This window comes from Parasteatoda tepidariorum, chromosome 3, assembly GCF_982258835.1.
Source record: "Parasteatoda tepidariorum strain Cologne lab strain chromosome 3, Ptep-v5.0, whole genome shotgun sequence".
Taxonomy (NCBI): Eukaryota; Metazoa; Arthropoda; class Arachnida; order Araneae; family Theridiidae; genus Parasteatoda; species Parasteatoda tepidariorum.
This window is the reverse complement of record NC_141757.1, coordinates 98887690-98907762: the sequence shown is the minus strand read 5'-3', so window position 1 is coordinate 98907762 and position 20073 is coordinate 98887690. Positions and strand designations below refer to the sequence as shown.

Sequence of the window (20073 nt, the reverse complement as noted above, 5' to 3'; positions counted from 1 at the left end):
CACTTTTGCCACACGACAAATATCCTATGACAAAGTGATTTAGAATTAATCACTGTGACAGATGAACAGAAATCTATAAATTCTGATCACCTGGCTATCATGGAGCCTTGTAAATAGTTACAGATCCCCAATATTTTATTAAAATGAAATCGGTTTTGAACCCAGGTATAAATTCCAGAGGTGACTAATTGATACGAATTCTGCTTCTGGCTCGCACTGACCACAGTGCTGAAGTAAAATATCCTCAGTGGTTGAAGGATCATGGATTAGAATCCCCTTGTCATCGGGAGAAACGTGGGAAACTTTCGTGGTTTTCCTCTCCATGTAATGCAAATGCGTGTTAGTTCTATCAAAAAATCAAATCATCATCAAAATATCCTCCATCCAAAATTACGAAGGCTAACTTGTCTCAATGCTTGATCCAGGAGTTCTCTTGTCTTCAAGATTAGGTTCAAAATTACAAGGCTACTTAGTTAAATATTGATAGACGTAAAGTTAGAATTGAGTCGACTAATCAACGCCGGGTATAAAATAAAAAGATTTCTGGTTCCTAAAAGTTTTAAATTTTTATAAACACCTACCCATAAAATCATCAATGCCGAAAACACTTCAAGTACTCAAAGAATGCATTTCGTGAAGTATTAGAAGCCAGTGTGAAATGAGCTTGATTGCAGATTGTTTGTTTATTGTGTAACAAAAGGTGAAACAAAACAAAACAACTTGGCTTTTTTTTTGCTTAATTTCGCGCATTTTTAATGGTGCAATAGTTTTTAAAATATGAATATTATTTTGGGTTAAACCTGTATTTTAATTTAAATTATCGTTACTAACAATTTAGTCTGCATTGTTTTCTTGATCTACCAGGGTTTATATGCCTGGTCCAATTTAAACCAGGGTCTCGCAAGCAGATGTTTTGGCACCCACTTCTAAAACCGCACTATTAAACATCAGGCTACACACTTTGCTGTGTTTTTCGGGTGAAAAAAAAATCGAACAATGCAGTTTTTCACTCGAAACATTTACTGAAAACGACCTTGTTCAGGCAAAGACAAGTAACCGTCATTGATCTTTTGCGGTTTTTGGGTAATTATAGATCATATCATTATGTCTTTGTGCTTTAAGAATTAACCGTTATGGAAGCACCAATTCGAACATTTCCTGCAAACTCTTTAAATTTTCCAACTGCGGGAAATGCTCGATGAGTCGTCATTATAAACTGGGAGACACGTGTTTATTTGTAATCTTCCTGTTGTTGAAAACTACTTGGGATATTATTGACAATTTATCATCAAAAACGTATTTATTATTAAAAGAAAAAAAGTTGCTTAATTTAACATAATTTTGTATAAGGGTGTATATTGATATTACGATAGTGGGTTTTGTGTATACCTAATGTGCAAATATTTTTCGACCCCCGTTCAAGGAAATTTTTTGAAATTTTAATGCTTTTATGAGTTGAGGGGTTTATTTATTAATTATTTTTATTTTTTATATTTATGTAGATGGAAAAATTTCGCAAAATTTTCGATTTTTTTTTTTAAAAAGAGATTCTTAATATTTAAATATTTGTCCATTCTTAAGTTCATTGACCTCGTTGGAACGGGTGATTCATAAAAGCATTTGTACAAATGAGAACCAAGATGGAAAATATAAATAAATAAAAAGCGGTCATTTAATTGGGAGGCAGGGCTAATTTGAAAATTTTTTTTTTTTTTTGCTTTCATTTTAATCAATGTTAATCTAATCACACATAAAATCAATGTGAGTTCAAAGTTCAACTATATAATTTTTGTTCTGAACTGTGTAAATTCTGAATAAATTAAATCAAACTACTGTAATTATAAATAAACTGCTAATGAGTTAGTTTAATTACCAGTTTTAACTTTTTAGCCTGATTGATAACGTTTTCTGCTGGTACGTTTTGACAGTCAACAGTGTGTGACAGTCAACACGAAATGGTCAAGTTATCTTAAAAAAAACTGAAGCTCCTCTAATTTAAAACACTCTTAACTGTAGCTTATTTTTCTTGGCGAAAAAACTTCTAAAAACACCATTAAATTATACCGTTTTAATTCAATGCAATTTACAATCTGATAATTCATTTATTTTAATCCATATAAATATAAGGGAAAAAACTTCTTAATAATTCAGTGGGATACCTTCAAATGACGTAGAGTGGGAATCTCGAGCCTGATTCGTTGTTGAAAACGTAGCATTTGTTTATGTTAGCAACTATTCTTTCCATTCTATATCGAAGTAACTTACCCAGTCAAGCATCAATTTTTTTAAGTGATACATTCTATAGTCCCTCACAAATATTCTTTCACAATGATTTCAATTCTTTCACCCTATATTTCTTACTTAACACAAAAACAGACACGACGTCATGTAGAACATAAAGAAAATAATTATGCATCGAAGTTGCTACAAAACAAAAATATATCACGCTTTACAATAAAATACATATATAAAGTGCATTGAATTTAAGAAAGAATTATATATTAACAAATTCAATGTGCGATACGGCGCTCTATTTAATTAACTTCACGTTAATTAACATTCTAACTCGTGTGGAAAAGCTTGGTTCAACTTTGACTCGCCATTTTGTTCATTGGCGATCATCTGGCGCTGACGTCAAAGGTCACATGGTTGAGTATGTTTTGATCTTCTTCTTCTCGAAGTGCAAGTGCCCAATTATAATAACCGCACATAAAATTTCAAATCTAAAGCGACAATTTAAATGCACCTTATAATTTCGTAACTGAGGAGAAAAAATAAAGAAGAACCCGCTTTTCTGTGACATCACTATCAGTTGAGGGTAATGATCGATCAAAATCAAGGTGGCTTATGCCTGGATTGCGGACAATATAATAAAATGTTTCAGGTATTGTGAACAAGACAATTGGAGGGGCGATTCTAGGAAAAACAGACTGAAAATGAATTTTGATGTCCTTATCGTATGGGAAGTTAAATCTATTTACAACTCAGGTACTACTCGACATTTTTAAGACTGAAATTAATAGTTACACTTGACAGGTCATTACTCTTGCTTTTTTTATTTTACTTTATATAAGACACTTATTGAGCTTAATTCGCGTATCCAAGAGATACTCAGTATCAATTGATAAAACTCACTATTAAGCTCTTTATTTTACTGTGTGGAGTTATTCGATTTGTTGAAAATTATCATGCTTCCTTGTACCAGATGCACCGGTGGCGATAGAGTTTACTCAACAAGGTAATTTTTCAGAATAATTAATAACTAATTTTAAGTATTGGCATCAAAATAAATATTTAAATGTACGTTAAATTGGAATTTAAAAGCATAATTTTATTTGACTTCATTCATCAAATTTAGAAGATTTTCGTACTGTTCGGAAATCGTTCTGTTTTTTATTATTTTTTATTATCATTATTATTATTTTTTTAAAGTTAATCATAGTGCAGACTTTTTTATTCGTTCCGTAAAGGGTATGTGACTCTGAATTTAGGAAATTATTCAAAGTTAAAGTTTTTTATTGCAGAAATCTGTCACTTCGCTCTATGAAGTAAATCTGACTCCAGAATTAAAGAAAAAAAGTAGTATTAGCAAGATTTTATAAAAACTAAGAAAAAAGAATTTTACAACTTTCTTTTCAGACTGTACGCGAGGTGTGATTTCGCCTTACTGTATATTCCACAGATAATTTATTTTGTTTTAAATTCATTTAAAGATTACAAATTAAAAAATATTTTTTGTTGCAGCGAAGGAACTATGCATGTAGAGACAAAAATTAAATTTAACGCAGTTGGTCCTACATCCGACTCGTGCCGATTACGATTGAGCTTTTTTGTTAGAAAAGAGATTCTATTCTTAACATTTAAACACTTTTTATATTCTCTATGTTTTGCGTAAAGATATTAATTCCAATTGCTAGAAGAAACAAAACGTCAATTATTGTACTCTTTCTATGAGTGAGTTCTTTTTTCGTAAAAGAACACATTTCGTTTTTGAATATATTGAGCCAGTAAAATAGATTTAAAACAAAATCTTTGACTTCAATTTTTTTCGATCAAGTTGTGGAGTGATAATAGAGTAGCATTCCATACTACAATATTTTTAAAACCACAAAAAGAGATGAGACTTCTTACAAATTCTTATTACAAAAAACTTTTATGTTCTAAATGAGTTTCCATTCAAAACAACTTAAGCCTATCTTTATCTTAAGTTGGTTTACGTTCAATGGTTGGTTTACGTTTACATTATGCCTTTTTGTTACTGTAATTTTTAATTTCGTAGTATGGAATGCCATGACCCTTAGTTTGGACTGTGCAGACACTTGTGTACGAAATTTGGTCAAAAATGACTATAGAAATATGGGGGAAATGTAAAAATCGGAAATGGAAATAGAATTAAAAATATGAAAGTATAGGGAAAAATTCTGAACATTGTATATAAAAATATGAAAAGGAACATTAAATTTCTATATGGAGATATGGGTCAGAATCTAAATATTGAACATAGGAATATGGAAAGAATCTGAAAACTGGATTTGCAAGTAAGGGTGAAACTGTAAAATTTGAATAAAGAAACAGGGGCAGAATTTGATAATTGTATAAGGAAATGTGGGAAAAAACATGAATGTTGGATTTAGAAATATAGAAAGAATTTGAAATTTGTTTATGAATTTGAAATTTATTATGAATTTGAAATTTATTATGAATTTGAAATTTATTTAATTTGTAAATCGAATATGGAAATATAATCTGAAAACTGGATCTACGAATTAGGGAAAAATATTGAAATTTGAATATGGAAATGTAGTCAGTACATGAAAATTGTATATGGAAACATAGGAAAGAATCTGAAAATAGGATTAGAAAATACTGGAAAGAATCTAAATATTGATTCAATTAACTGGTATAATCCAAATTAATAAAATTTAGGGTGATTATTCTTAATAATTTCACGCAAAAATTAAATGATTGACATGCACATCGCGATAAAATTTTGCAGTCCATTTTTATGAGAAATTCTCAAGCGTGTGCCATAATTTATTTAAAAATAACTCATTCTCTAAAAAAATCAAACTCTCAGTAATGTGAGAAATATAATTGATTGTTTCGCATTTAAAACAGTCGCCCGTTAAAATTTTTATTAAATTTCGTAATCGGAAGCGTGTTTCGCAAAAGCTGAGATCAACAAATGCACATTAATATAACTTTGAACAGTTACGCATTTCAAAGACGCGTGCCCGAATAGTGGTATCCTTTGATCATGTGACATAACCCTATCATAAAATTATTATGACTTCTACATGACCTTGGGACTCCTGCAACCGAGTAAAAATAAATGCCACATAACGCTTCTATTGTATAAATGATTGAAATCAACTGTTTACCTTTTTTTTTTCATAGATCAACAAATTTTCTTCTAATGTACACGCCTTCTAGAACATCTGTATTATTCTTTTAAATGTTTAATTAGTATCTTTTATTCTAGATACAGATAACAGACTTTTTGCTCTTACCAGTCGCGCTCGATTTTAAGAGTAGAAACTTATTAAATGATTATTGTGGAGGGTTTAAATTTCTAAAATTTACATAAATGTATTGTATTATTTTTGTATTGTAATGTATAGCTTCCATTGTATGAATGATTGAAATCCACTGTTTACTTTTTTTTCGTAGATCTACAAATTTTCTTCTAATGTACCCGACATCTAGAACATCTGTATTATTCTTTTAAATGTTTAATTAGTATCGTTTATTCTAGATCTAGATAACTGATTTTCTTCTTATCAGTCGCGCTCGGTTGTAAGAGTAGGAACTTATTAAATGATAATAGTGGATCATTATAAAATTTGTATAAATGTATTGTTGATTATTTTATTATTTTTGTTTTGTATCGCTTCTTCTGTATAAATGATAGAAATCAACTGTTTACCTTTTTTTTATAGATCAAAATTTTTTTTTTAAATGTACCTGCCTTCTAGAACAACTATGTTGTTCTTTTAAATGTTTAATTAGTATCTTTAATTCTAGATCTAGATAACTGATTTTTTTCTTATCAGTCGCCCATGGTTGTAAGAGTAGGAACTTATTAAATGATAATAGTGGATCATTTAAATCCATAAAATTTGTATAATTGTATTGGTGATTGTTTTTGCACAGTATTGTATTGCTTCTTTTTGTTTAAATAATAGAAATAAACTGTTTACCTTTTTTCATAGATCAAAATTTTTTTTTAAATGTACCCGCCTTCTAGAACATCTGTGTTATTCTTTTAAATGTTTAATTAGTATCTTTAATTCTAGATAAAAAATAATCTACTATTTGTTCTTATCAGTCGCACGTGGTTAGTAACAATAGGAACTTCTTAATTGATAATAGCGGAGCATTTAAGTTTGTAAAATTTATAGGCATAAAACATGAAATTTATGACAAATCATATTGTTTTTGTGGGGAGGAGTTCCTCGTGATTCACTTTTGCATCTGGTAATCACGATTTCAACAGCTGTAAAAACACTTAAACACAACAAACAAAATTCGAAATGGAATAGTTTGTTGATGAATAACTCTTCGATTGTTTACATAAATAATCCTTTAATAGCACTTTTTTTGGAAAACTACTTATTATGATGCATTTAATTTTGTTGTTGCTGCTGCATTCGCGTTTGCTTTATTTCATCCATTACTGTCGTTGTATTTGTCCAATTACTTAAAATCAAAGATTCGCAGATCGCAAAGCGAACTTTTATGGGCATCCAAGAACGATATTATTGCCTGTTAGCAATATTTGATATAAAAAAGAAATATTTCGGAAATGTGATTACATTTTTTCCTGCTTTGTCAGTGTTATATTAAGTTGACATTTGTAAACACAATTGTTGGAAATATGTTTTCTTAGAATTAATTTGATTAAAGTATTTTGGTTTGTTATTTTCGATAAAATCTTTTATTTATTAATTTACAAAATATTTTGCATTTTAATTTAAGGGTAGGACAAAATCTTTTTTACAGAAAAAAAAAATTCTTTTATATTTTTTTTCCCTTAGCGTCTACACACACTTGCACTTGAACTAATCATTTAGCCTGGAAATAATGTTTGCATACGCCAAATTCACATAAGCAAAATCTTTCATGAACAAAATTATGCATACAAAAATATATAAAATACAACGTAATAAAAGTCTACCATGAATAAAACTATGCAAACTGCGAGAAAAAAAAAAGTCTTACGTGTACAATACGATCTTTACAAGTTATTATCATTTTGTTCCAATAATCATACATTGTTTGATATTGGCTGTTTGAACATGAAGTTTTGGTGTTACAAGATTTTGCTCGTGCTATATTTTATAGAAACAAGATTTTATTGCCATAATGTTTTGATTCGTTATTATCAGTTAAAATAACAGTATTCATTTAAAATCCTTGAAGTGTTTTTCTTCAAATAAAAATTACACCCGAATTTTTCGCGGTATTTTTCTCCTAAATATGGTATTAGAAAACTGGTTCAAATGAGTTTCTCTCCAATTGTAAAGTTTTGGTACTGAAGAATAGGTTGGATCACTTAGAAATGGCAACTTTTGCCAGGTTAGCTTGAATGATAGACACTCGAATTGGCTTTAAAATAAAAGGTAAGATGAACAACCCTCTAACAGTTTACTCATTGACGCAGAATTTTTGATAAACATATTTTTCATGCTTTTTTACATTATTTTGTATTAATTTAGTTCGAAAATGGGGGAAATATTATGTTTAGCAGTTTAATAATTTATGGCTACGAAATACTGCATGAAACACCGGTGTCTTTTTCTGCGTTAATGGCCAAATCTGCCAAACCTGGTTCACTTTCTAGCATACTTATTAAAATTTCCATTAATTTGTAACTATTTATATCTATAAAAAAACAGTTATTCATCATTGAAATTTCTTTAATTCACAAAATCTATGATTGATAAATTTTAGAACATCAATGAAAAAAATTCTAGTAACCTTTTTTGGATTTTATATTTTATTTCAAATGCAATTCTGATAATCTAACAGATTTTTTTTAGTAATTATTAGAATGTTTTTCATAATTTAAAAATGCCAAAGATATTTTTGCTTGCAATTAGAGAGTCAAAAAAAATTATAAAACAAGGGCACTGGTGTCTCATTAGCGTCAAAGGGTTAAACTGACCTCAATGGATTACAATCCGCATTGCGCTTTAAAGGAAATATTTTTAAAAAGTGTTGGGATCAGCATTGGCTAAGAGAAAGATATAATCATAATTGCTAGAAAAACTATTTTTGAAATTTGAACCAAATATATATTATTTATTAAACTCAGGAGTTAAATTTTATAAATTCGAATTCATAAATCATAAAATAAAAACAAACTTGCATGAAATTCGAGATACAAACTTTGGTAATTACGTTAGTGAAATATGGAAAGTCCATTACTAGAATTTCAAGTTTAATTTAAAATCTTAAAGCACACTTTTGGAGCTTGTTCGAACCATAATATCGTTCAAATTTGTATAGATCATTATATGTTCCCTGAACCATTCTGAACTGGATTACATGATACAGTGATTCAAACCAAATTGGGGTTGTAGTACATTTGCACCGTATTGTGGTTCGAGATACGGATATCATTGTTCGACGTTGAATAGATTTTTCTCGGAGTGCATCAATCTTAAATATGGCTTGTACACACTCAGAGAAATTGGTTTAATGAAGTGTAAAGCCATCTTAATGAAGCGCACCTTTAAAACATATCTACGCCCTGAAAATCGAGGGTTTAACTCTCTGTTGCCTAATACTCTCAATCAATACTCGTTCAAAAAATCATTAATTTGGCATAATGATTGACAAGTTAGGACTAGAACTTTGCACCGTATTGTGGTTCGAGACACGGATATCATTGTTCGACGTTGAACTGATTTTTCTCAGAGTGCATCAATAACTATTTCCTTAAATATGGCTTGTACACACTCAGAGAAATTGGTTTAATGAAGTGTAAAGCCATCTTAATGAAGCGCACCTTTAAAACATATCTACGCCCTGAAAATCGAGGGTTTAACTCTCTGTTGCCTAATACTCTCAATCAATACTCGTTCAAAAAATCATTAATTTGGCATAATGATTGACAAGTTAGGACTAGAACTTTGCACCGTATTGTGGTTCGAGACACGGATATCATTGTTCGACGTTGAACTGATTTTTCTCAGAGTGCATCAATAACTATTTCCTTAAATATGGCTTGTACACACTCAGAGAAATTGGTTTAATGAAGTGTAAAGCCATCTTAATGAAGCGCACCTTTAAAACATATCTACGCCCTGAAAATCGAGGGTTTAACTCTCTGTTGCCTAATACTCTCAATCAATACTCGTTCAAAAAATCATTAATTTGGCATAATGATTGACAAGTTAGGACTAGAACTTTGCACCGTATTGTGGTTCGAGACACGGATATCATTGTTCGACGTTGAACTGATTTTTCTCAGAGTGCATCAATAACTATTTCCTTAAATATGGCTTGTACACACTCAGAGAAATTGGTTTAATGAAGTGTAAAGCCATCTTAATGAAGCGCACCTTTAAAACATATCTACGCCCTGAAAATCGAGGGTTTAACTCTCTGTTGCCTAATACTCTCAATCAATACTCGTTCAAAAAATCATTAATTTGGCATAATGATTGACAAGTTAGGACTAGAACTTTGCACCGTATTGTGGTTCGAGACACGGATATCATTGTTCGACGTTGAACTGATTTTTCTCAGAGTGCATCAATAACTATTTCCTTAAATATGGCTTGTACACACTCAGAGAAATTGGTTTAATGAAGTGTAAAGCCATCTTAATGAAGCGCACCTTTAAAACATATCTACGCCCTGAAAATCGAGGGTTTAACTCTCTGTTGCCTAATACTCTCAATCAATACTCGTTCAAAAAATCATTAATTTGGCATAATGATTGACAAGTTAGGACTAGAACTTTGCACCGTATTGTGGTTCGAGACACGGATATCATTGTTCGACGTTGAACTGATTTTTCTCAGAGTGCATCAATAACTATTTCCTTAAATATGGCTTGTACACACTCAGAGAAATTGGTTTAATGAAGTGTAAAGCCATCTTAATGAAGCGCACCTTGAAAACATATCTACGCCCTGAAAATCGAGGGTTTAACTCTCTGTTGCCTAATACTCCCAATCAAAACTCGTTCAAAAAATCATTAATTTGGCATAATGATTGACAAGTTAGGACTAGAACTTTGCACCGTATTGTGGTTCGAGACACGGATATCATTGTTCGACGTTGAACTGATTTTTCTCAGAGTGCATCAATAACTATTTCCTTAAATATGGCTTGTACACACTCAGAGAAATTGGTTTAATGAAGTGTAAAGCCATCTTAATGAAGCGCACCTTGAAAACATATCTACGCCCTGAAAATCGAGGGTTTAACTCTCTGTTGCCTAATACTCCCAATCAAAACTCGTTCAAAAAATCATTAATTTGGCATAATGATTGACAAGTTAGGACTAGAACTTTGCACCGTATTGTGGTTCGAGACACGGATATCATTGTTCGACGTTGAACTGATTTTTCTCAGAGTGCATCAATAACTATTTCCTTAAATATGGCTTGTACACACTCAGAGAAATTGGTTTAATGAAGTGTAAAGCCATCTTAATGAAGCGCACCTTGAAAACATATCTACGCCCTGAAAATCGAGGGTTTAACTCTCTGTTGCCTAATACTCCCAATCAAAACTCGTTCAAAAAATCATTAATTTGGCATAATGATTGACAAGTTAGGACTAGAACTTTGCACCGTATTGTGGTTCGAGACACGGATATCATTGTTCGACGTTGAACTGATTTTTCTCAGAGTGCATCAATAACTATTTCCTTAAATATGGCTTGTACACACTCAGAGAAATTGGTTTAATGAAGTGTAAAGCCATCTTAATGAAGCGCACCTTTAAAACATATCTACGCCCTGAAAATCGAGGGTTTAACTCTCTGTTGCCTAATACTCTCAATCAATACTCGTTCAAAAAATCATTAATTTGGCATAATGATTGACAAGTTAGGACTAGAACTTTGCACCGTATTGTGGTTCGAGACACGGATATCATTGTTCGACGTTGAACTGATTTTTCTCAGAGTGCATCAATAACTATTTCCTTAAATATGGCTTGTACACACTCAGAGAAATTGGTTTAATGAAGTGTAAAGCCATCTTAATGAAGCGCACCTTGAAAACATATCTACGCCCTGAAAATCGAGGGTTTAACTCTCTGTTGCCTAATACTCCCAATCAAAACTCGTTCAAAAAATCATTAATTTGGCATAATGATTGACAAGTTAGGACTAGAACTTTGCACCGTATTGTGGTTCGAGACACGGATATCATTGTTCGACGTTGAACTGATTTTTCTCAGAGTGCATCAATAACTATTTCCTTAAATATGGCTTGTACACACTCAGAGAAATTGGTTTAATGAAGTGTAAAGCCATCTTAATGAAGCGCACCTTGAAAACATATCTACGCCCTGAAAATCGAGGGTTTAACTCGCTGTTGCCTAATACTCCCAATCAAAACTCGTTCAAAAAATCATTAATTTGGCATAATGATTGACAAGTTAGGACTAGAACTTTGCACCGTATTGTGGTTCGAGACACGGATATCATTGTTCGACGTTGAACTGATTTTTCTCAGAGTGCATCAATAACTATTTCCTTAAATATGGCTTGTACACACTCAGAGAAATTGGTTTAATGAAGTGTAAAGCCATCTTAATGAAGCGCACCTTGAAAACATATCTACGCCCTGAAAATCGAGGGTTTAACTCTCTGTTGCCTAATACTCCCAATCAAAACTCGTTCAAAAAATCATTAATTTGGCATAATGATTGACAAGTTAGGACTAGAACTTTGCACCGTATTGTGGTTCGAGACACGGATATCATTGTTCGACGTTGAACTGATTTTTCTCAGAGTGCATCAATAACTATTTCCTTAAATATGGCTTGTACACACTCAGAGAAATTGGTTTAATGAAGTGTAAAGCCATCTTAATGAAGCGCACCTTGAAAACATATCTACGCCCTGAAAATCGAGGGTTTAACTCTCTGTTGCCTAATACTCCCAATCAAAACTCGTTCAAAAAATCATTAATTTGGCATAATGATTGACAAGTTAGGACTAGAACTTTGCACCGTATTGTGGTTCGAGACACGGATATCATTGTTCGACGTTGAACTGATTTTTCTCAGAGTGCATCAATAACTATTTCCTTAAATATGGCTTGTACACACTCAGAGAAATTGGTTTAATGAAGTGTAAAGCCATCTTAATGAAGCGCACCTTGAAAACATATCTACGCCCTGAAAATCGAGGGTTTAACTCTCTGTTGCCTAATACTCCCAATCAAAACTCGTTCAAAAAATCATTAATTTGGCATAATGATTGATAAGTTAGGACTAGAACTTTGCACCGTATTGTGGTTCGAGACACGGATATCATTGTTCGACGTTGAACTGATTTTTCTCAGAGTGCATCAATAACTATTTCCTTAAATATGGCTTGTACACACTCAGAGAAATTGGTTTAATGAAGTGTAAAGCCATCTTAATGAAGCGCACCTTGAAAACATATCTACGCCCTGAAAATCGAGGGTTTAACTCTCTGTTGCCTAATACTCCCAATCAAAACTCGTTCAAAAAATCATTAATTTGGCATAATGATTGTCAAGTTAGGACTAGAACTTTGCACCGTATTGTGGTTCGAGACACGGATATCATTGTTCGACGTTGAACTGATTTTTCTCAGAGTGCATCAATAACTATTTCCTTAAATATGGCTTGTACACACTCAGAGAAATTGGTTTAATGAAGTGTAAAGCCATCTTAATGAAGCGCACCTTGAAAACATATCTACGCCCTGAAAATCGAGGGTTTAACTCTCTGTTGCCTAATACTCCCAATCAAAACTCGTTCAAAAAATCATTAATTTGGCATAATGATTGACAAGTTAGGACTAGAACTTTGCACCGTATTGTGGTTCGAGACACGGATATCATTGTTCGACGTTGAACTGATTTTTCTCAGAGTGCATCAATAACTATTTCCTTAAATATGGCTTGTACACACTCAGAGAAATTGGTTTAATGAAGTGTAAAGCCATCTTAATGAAGCGCACCTTGAAAACATATCTACGCCCTGAAAATCGAGGGTTTAACTCTCTGTTGCCTAATACTCCCAATCAAAACTCGTTCAAAAAAACATTAATTTGGCATAAAAAGGGAATGATCGACAAGTGAGGACTAGAACTTTGCCCCCGGACAAGGCGTTCTCTAGCGGGCGTTAGAAGACGGTTTGTCCGTCGGGCGGTGTCTGCGGGCGAGACGATCTCCCTTTTGTGTCCTTTCGTCAGGTGTCTAAATGGAGTGATGAGCTGAAATTGAAATGGAACTGTCGGGCCTTTCTGGCCATGTTTCCGGGGCAATATCCGGCCGACACCGCCCATGACATTCACAATAAAGTGGGAGCTTTTTATTGGGGCTTTACCTCTCCTACAAAACAAAAGTGAAATTGTCCGTGTCATCTCTACAAAAGGGCGCGTTCCCCTCGCCGCCCTCAGACGTTTACATGTAAATGAGAGGCATGTCGGCGCCTTTTTTTTTACTCTCTTTTATTACATAAATTAAAATTACAATAAATAAGTTAGTGATATGAGTTTTTTGTCGTCGCCCAAAATTGGAGCAAAAATTATAATAGAAGAAACAAAACGGAACGTGAACCCTTTCACTTGTTTTCTGTCATAAATTTTGAACCATTATAGCATTTCAGAAACTTAAAACTACCGAAGAACAATTTGATATAAAAATATCACCTTCAGATGAATTTTGACTTATCACTATGTTTTCGTAAGAAAGTGAAAATTTAAATTTTTTCCTTTTTTTTTTTAAATGCATGATTTACCTGCGCTAATAAGTTAAGCAGTAAGTATGAGATAAAGATGTATAAATTTCAGTTGTGTATTTAAAAAAAATTGATGTTTTTAATTTCTGATATAATTGAAAACATTCTGATTCAATATCAATATCAGAAAACTTTTCGCTTATATCGAATACAAATGCACCCAATTCTCCTCACTTCTTTTACTATTAGTGTTTGAAATATACATATTTATAAATCTATACATTATAAATCATATAAATTCCAATTGTTCATATTTCTTTTCTATTATTTTTTTAAAAATAAAACTGCGAAATTAAAAAAAAACTAAAACTTTTTTTTGAAAATTTTCCGGTTATGATAAATTAAAGAAAAATTACTAAAAAACAAGTTACCAAATTCTACACTGTTATCGTTTCTAAAGTTTCAAGAAACATCTTTTTAAAATTAATAAAACGTTAAAAAAAGTAACTATCGTAAAAATAAAAAAAAAAATAAAAAAACTTCAAATTTCATCAGCGTTTGGAAAAATGGGAAAAATACAAAATCAAGTACTACCTTGTATTCAAATTGAGATAAAAACCTAATTTTTCACATTTTTAAAAGAATAATTGATTTTTTTTTAAAAAGTGAAGATAAAAGATTTTTCGGTCTAGTGTACAGTTAAGGTTGCAGTCTAGTTCCGACAACATTTTTTAAAAAAAATATTAATATGGAATTTAAAAACTAGTTTATTTGTTTTACTATGCGCAAAAACTTACGAAACTAGCAAACACAATTATTATTATTCTTTAAATGGCCATCTTCAGATAAAAATAGGGCTTTTTTGCATACGCTAAATACTGAGAAATGTTTTGAAAAATCAAGTGCTATTTTGTATTCCCATTGTGACAAAAACCTAATTTTTAAGTTTTTTAAAAGAATAATTATTGGTATTTTTTCTTTAAATGAAAAAAAAAAAAAGATTTTTCAGACCAGTGCCCAGTTAAGATAACCGACTAGTTTCATTGAGAATATTTTTTAAAATATTAATATAAAACTTAAAAAGAAAACTAGTTTATTAGTTTTATTATGTGTAAAAACTTATAAAGATAGCTGAAACAATTATTATAATTTTTTTTTGAATGGCCATTTTTAAAATTAAAAAAAGGCTTTTTTGTCTTTTTCTTTATATATACGCTAAACACTGCAAAAAGATTTTCTCTAAAACAAAATATCGATGGAAAAATTCATTTAGAATGCTGCTTGAATTATTATCGAATCGAAAAAGCAAGTGCATACGCTATTGAGTTATGTAGTTAAAAAAGCAAATTTTTAAAAATTTCCTCACGTGTCTTTGCGAAAAAAATATATATATATATATAAAAAATAAACTGTACTGTGGAGTACTGTGGTGTGTCTACCACTACAAAAATACAATACCAATTCACTAGTATATAAGACATGTTAACTCGATTCTGTGTGGGGGTACCTTTTCATAGATGAAGGTTGACATTGTCGATATCTACTCTCTCTCCCCATAAGATACACGCATTTAAAGACTTGAAACCATTAGTCTATCCATTGTCATCGCCTTGCACAAAAACTGCTATAACTTTATAAATACTTAGAGTACAAACAAAAGGTAAAGTATTTTTCGAAAGCAGGGGTTCTAAATTTTTAATAAACTCAATTTCGTAAATTTTGCTCAAAATCTTATTTTTGAACTAGTCAGATAGTGTAACTCTCAAAATATTTATTTTAAACAAATAAAAGACGTCGATTAAAAAAAAAAAACTGTTCATAATTTTTCCTAAATGAAGGTAGAAAAAAAATTCCAATTTTTTAAAATACATTTTGAACCTGAGGTGGAAAATGCTCTGCAGATTGCGTGATATTCTGTAGCTTCCGCTGGAAGGTTTGGTAAAGGTTTGGTTTGGTTCCGCTGGAAGGTTTATCCTACCGGGAAAAAGGCAACAGTAAAATTAACACTCTCCAGTAAAAGCTGATGGTGTTAAATTAAAATTTATTCTAAAGTAGAGTATGTATTAAAATAGTTTGGCCGGTCGAAAACTTAAAAATATTATAAAAATATTGAAAGCAAATATAAAATAAAAAAAGTCAGTTCAGAGTTTTGCTTAAAACTCGTGAGATGAAAGTTTTGAGGTAGTTAAATCAATTTGAGTAATTAGGATTTAAAAGGTGGATTTAAAAGAGTCTTTAATAATTGTAATGTAAAAAAAGGGGAGAACAATTGTTTTGTCTTCTGTTTGCATGAGATAATTTTAAACTGATTTTGGATATTTTCGCGTCGCTGATTTCAAATCTGCAATCGCTTTCTCGCTCAAAGCAATTTTTTATTTTTAAATGATATTTCTAGTCTATTTTTTATAGAAGTGACCATGTTTAAAAACGTTATGTACGACAGGGGGTCGCATAAGTGTTGCGACAAACTTTTAGGGGTGATAGGGCAGATCATGAGAATTAAAATTGCATAGGAACCCAGGACCGAAAATATCGTCATACGCCGGTAGGTACGATTCCCTATTATGAACTGTTCCTTCGTGTGCTTCTGAACCGGTCATATGAAGCACCCCTACCCTCGTATGACAAGATTTCAGGACACTGGTTCATAGAGTTGACATACTGAATCAGTCCCACAGTGGACTGATAGTTAAGACACGGTTCCCAACAGATCACCGAAGTCAAGCATCGATGGCTGCGGTCAGTGTGCGGGTGGGTGACCACTTGGATCAGTCTGCGTAGGGACCGAGGGTGTGCGGTATGGGTCCTCGTTAAACTGTGCTACCGTAAAGTGCTCGACTTTGCGTGCAGGTCGTTGGGCTACCGAATCGGGGGTGCCATCCACTCTGCAGAGGATCAAAATTGTGATGGCATGTCTTCGGATCATCCTCAAGGATGTTTCCCAGACCGTCGTCAATAGCCCATTGAGCAGCTCTAGTGCGACGTAAATGAACTACAACAACAACTACAACGACATACTGAATCAAATCCAACCATCTCAACTCTATGCATGAGTTCCTAAGCTAATTTGAAACCTGATGATGTGCCCTAACTTCCCCTGGAAGTGCGTCGCAATATTTATGCGACTCCACGTTCGATGCAACATTTTCAAATTTGTCCATTTCGACAAAAAATAGACTAAACATGTCATTTTGAAAAATATCTACAGCTGTCAGAGCAAAACTAATTTCGGATTTTAAAACCCCGGATGAGGCAAGTTCAAATATTTGTATAAATGCAACAAAAAATATGTTCGCCAATGTATGTTCTCCTTCTTGCTGTATCCATACCAATGGTTTAGTTTTAACTTTCGGAACTTTTTGCGTAGGTTTCAGCAAAGTGCTGATAGTAATAATAGAGTGATAGAATGAACTTCATCTTACTAACTAATTGAACGTTGTTGTTTTCAAGAGGGACAAAGCACTTATTTGCAAAATCCAGCATCAGCGGAAGCGATCATAAAATAAGGGTGACCTGTTATTTTATGAACTTTTCAAACAGAATAGACACGTCTGGTCGCATTATAAGGGGCTTAAAAACAATATTATTATCGTATTTAAAAATAATACTGACGGAGTAGTCATATCATCCATCATCTTTAGCGGTTGGCTACTTAATTGTTAACAACCAGTACTTGCACTCCCACAATCTCAGCTATTGATCGCCAAATTCAAGTTTATCTGCCTACTAAAAGAGGCTTCCTTCGTTTATTCAACCTACATTGCTTCCTGCATAATGTCCATTTAAATGAAGACATTATCTTAGCAAAAACAAGTTCAATTACTATTTATTAAAGTAATTATACTTGTTTAGATACAGGAGTACTGATAATGCTGTATTAGGATTAGAAACTTCTTTATCATCAATACTATTTGAACAAAAGGAGATGGATTTTAAAAAGTGTAGAATTGATGTTTTAATCGCCTGTTTTTATTTTACTTTTTTTAAAAAAATAAATAAATATGAATATTACATTTTAAAGACATACAGGTCTTTTTTCCTCTTCAATATAAAAAATGTAAATTTTGAAATATTTTAATACATGCTTAGTTTTAAATTTTTCTGAGTTACATTTGAAATGTCAGTACATAGATTTCTCATAAACAAATATAGTAGCTTACTACTTAAAAATAATTTTTTTAAATTTTTATTATGTTCAGCAAATAGCAATTAAAACATGTTCGAATGTTTTTACGCTTAATTAAACGCATAGGGAAGGAAAAAAACAAAAAAAAGAAAACAGGCCAAGTGATTAGGGCGCCACTTTTTCTTGTTTTTATTCAATATTTTGTAACCGAGTAAAATAGTTGTCGCTAAGCTGTAAGATTTCTGTGATTTCGGAAAGGGTATAAATGTTATTTTTGGATTTTCACGTTTGGAACATTTGGATTTCGTTTGCACGGTATTAAGAACATTTTACTCGCAAATTTTTATTAAAACTGTATTCTTTGTCAAATTAGGTGTGATCAAGTTTACATCCATACTGCAAGTGATGTCATCGTAGGTAAATCGTGGTATTTCTCGATTCAGAAGACAATCAGGTTCTACGCACACACACGTGACGTTGCTTATAGGTGTAAAATTAAATCTGATTTAAATCACATGGTTGGTTATAATCACTTCACGTCTTATCGAATTCCAAGTACCCAATTGATATCTGCAGTTAAGGCAATTTTCTGAAATTTAAGGATAAAAATATTTATGAATTCACTGTAAATAATGAAAGCAGTAGACACTGTTTTTTTTAATTAAGTATAATTATCCCCCTTAAATTAATAAAAGTCTTTAATCCAATGAGTTTGCAATATTTTATAATTACCCAATGTGAAAATTTAAAGGAAATCTTTCCCCAGAAGTAGCCAAAAAGTTATTAAAATTATAAAATAATATATGTATTTTGAGTTCATCAATTTTTTCGATTCACTAGTTGCATTTGAATTAATTAATTAGACATAGAACAAAATGAGTGCATGTGTAAAGCCTCAGGTATTTTTATTTTATTTCAATCAGAAATGTGAGAAGGTTTTTTTTTAAAAATGAGTCATAGAGCTTTTTATAAAATAATAAATAAAATAAAAACTTTTTAGTAACAATAAATCCTTATTATTTCATATTTTTCTTCTAAGTTGGCCTCAAGAACATTTATAAGATTTCTCTGAATTGAAGTTACTGAATGAGTAACAGGGAAACAGTATTATCATTTTTTCACGGAGCATGAACAAATTTCTGTCATTTCAAATGTCACACGATAAAAATGAAATGATATTACAAATTCAGAGAGTAAAATATTCTGATTTATTTTATTATTTCTTCTGCATTTTATTCACTTTATTTCTTGGAATAGAAAAACATAATCATTACCTAAGAAATACATTTAAAACTCCGCTAAAATTTTCGGTATTGTTACACCTTTATTTTTATCACCTAACTTTTCTTCGAATTCATATTTCCTTCTTAATGGCGTTATATTTGTAGATAAAACCTTTTTTCTTTACTTTAAGCAGCATTTCAGACGATAACTCATCAGCTTTTTGAAATTTTATTATGGCATCGATAAATTTTTGTCAAACGATCGCGAAAAGGTGTAAACGGTTTCCTCGCTGTGACGAAATGCAGACGAAAAAAAAGAAAAGAAAAAAAAAAGGTAAACTTACGGAATGAAAAATAAAAGGATGATGTCATTGTTATCTGCAAACAGTTGTAAATCCTACTCACCGCAGTCTTAACAGACGTGTGATTAAAAACGAAAAGAAGAAGGGAAAAAAAAATCGTTTCACTAATTTTTATTTTTCCTTTTGATTTCAGGTAGTAGAATAAGTAGGTGGAAAAAAGGCAAGACAACTCCGCTTCGGTGGGGTCGGCGTAACAAAAGTAAATAAAAAGGGAGCAATGACAAAACAAAGCAGCAATAACGAAACTAAGAGTTGTCATTGTTTTTAAGTCTCTTTGCAAAGGAAACAAGTGGAATTTTTTACGTCGCCCAGTATCCGCTTGGGTTCAAGGTTAAATACGTGAAATATCGTTTTCCTTTCAACTGCCAAAACGAGCGATTTGGGACTTCATTCGACGGTATGTCCCGACGGACGCGGACGTAAATTCTGTCCTCAGTTGAGAAGGTGCATTGACTCA

General features: G+C 31.8%; 1 long non-coding RNA gene across 1 annotated transcript; it reads left to right on the top strand.

Annotated features, from left to right (window-relative positions):
- Positions 1–2772: 2772 nt before the first annotated feature.
- Positions 2773–6762, top strand: LOC139426040 (uncharacterized). Its single transcript, XR_011637298.1, has 3 exons — positions 2773–2988; positions 3206–3238; positions 5671–6762. It is a non-coding gene; the product is annotated as an uncharacterized LOC139426040 (long non-coding RNA).
- The last annotated feature ends 13311 nt before the right edge of the window (positions 6763–20073 follow it).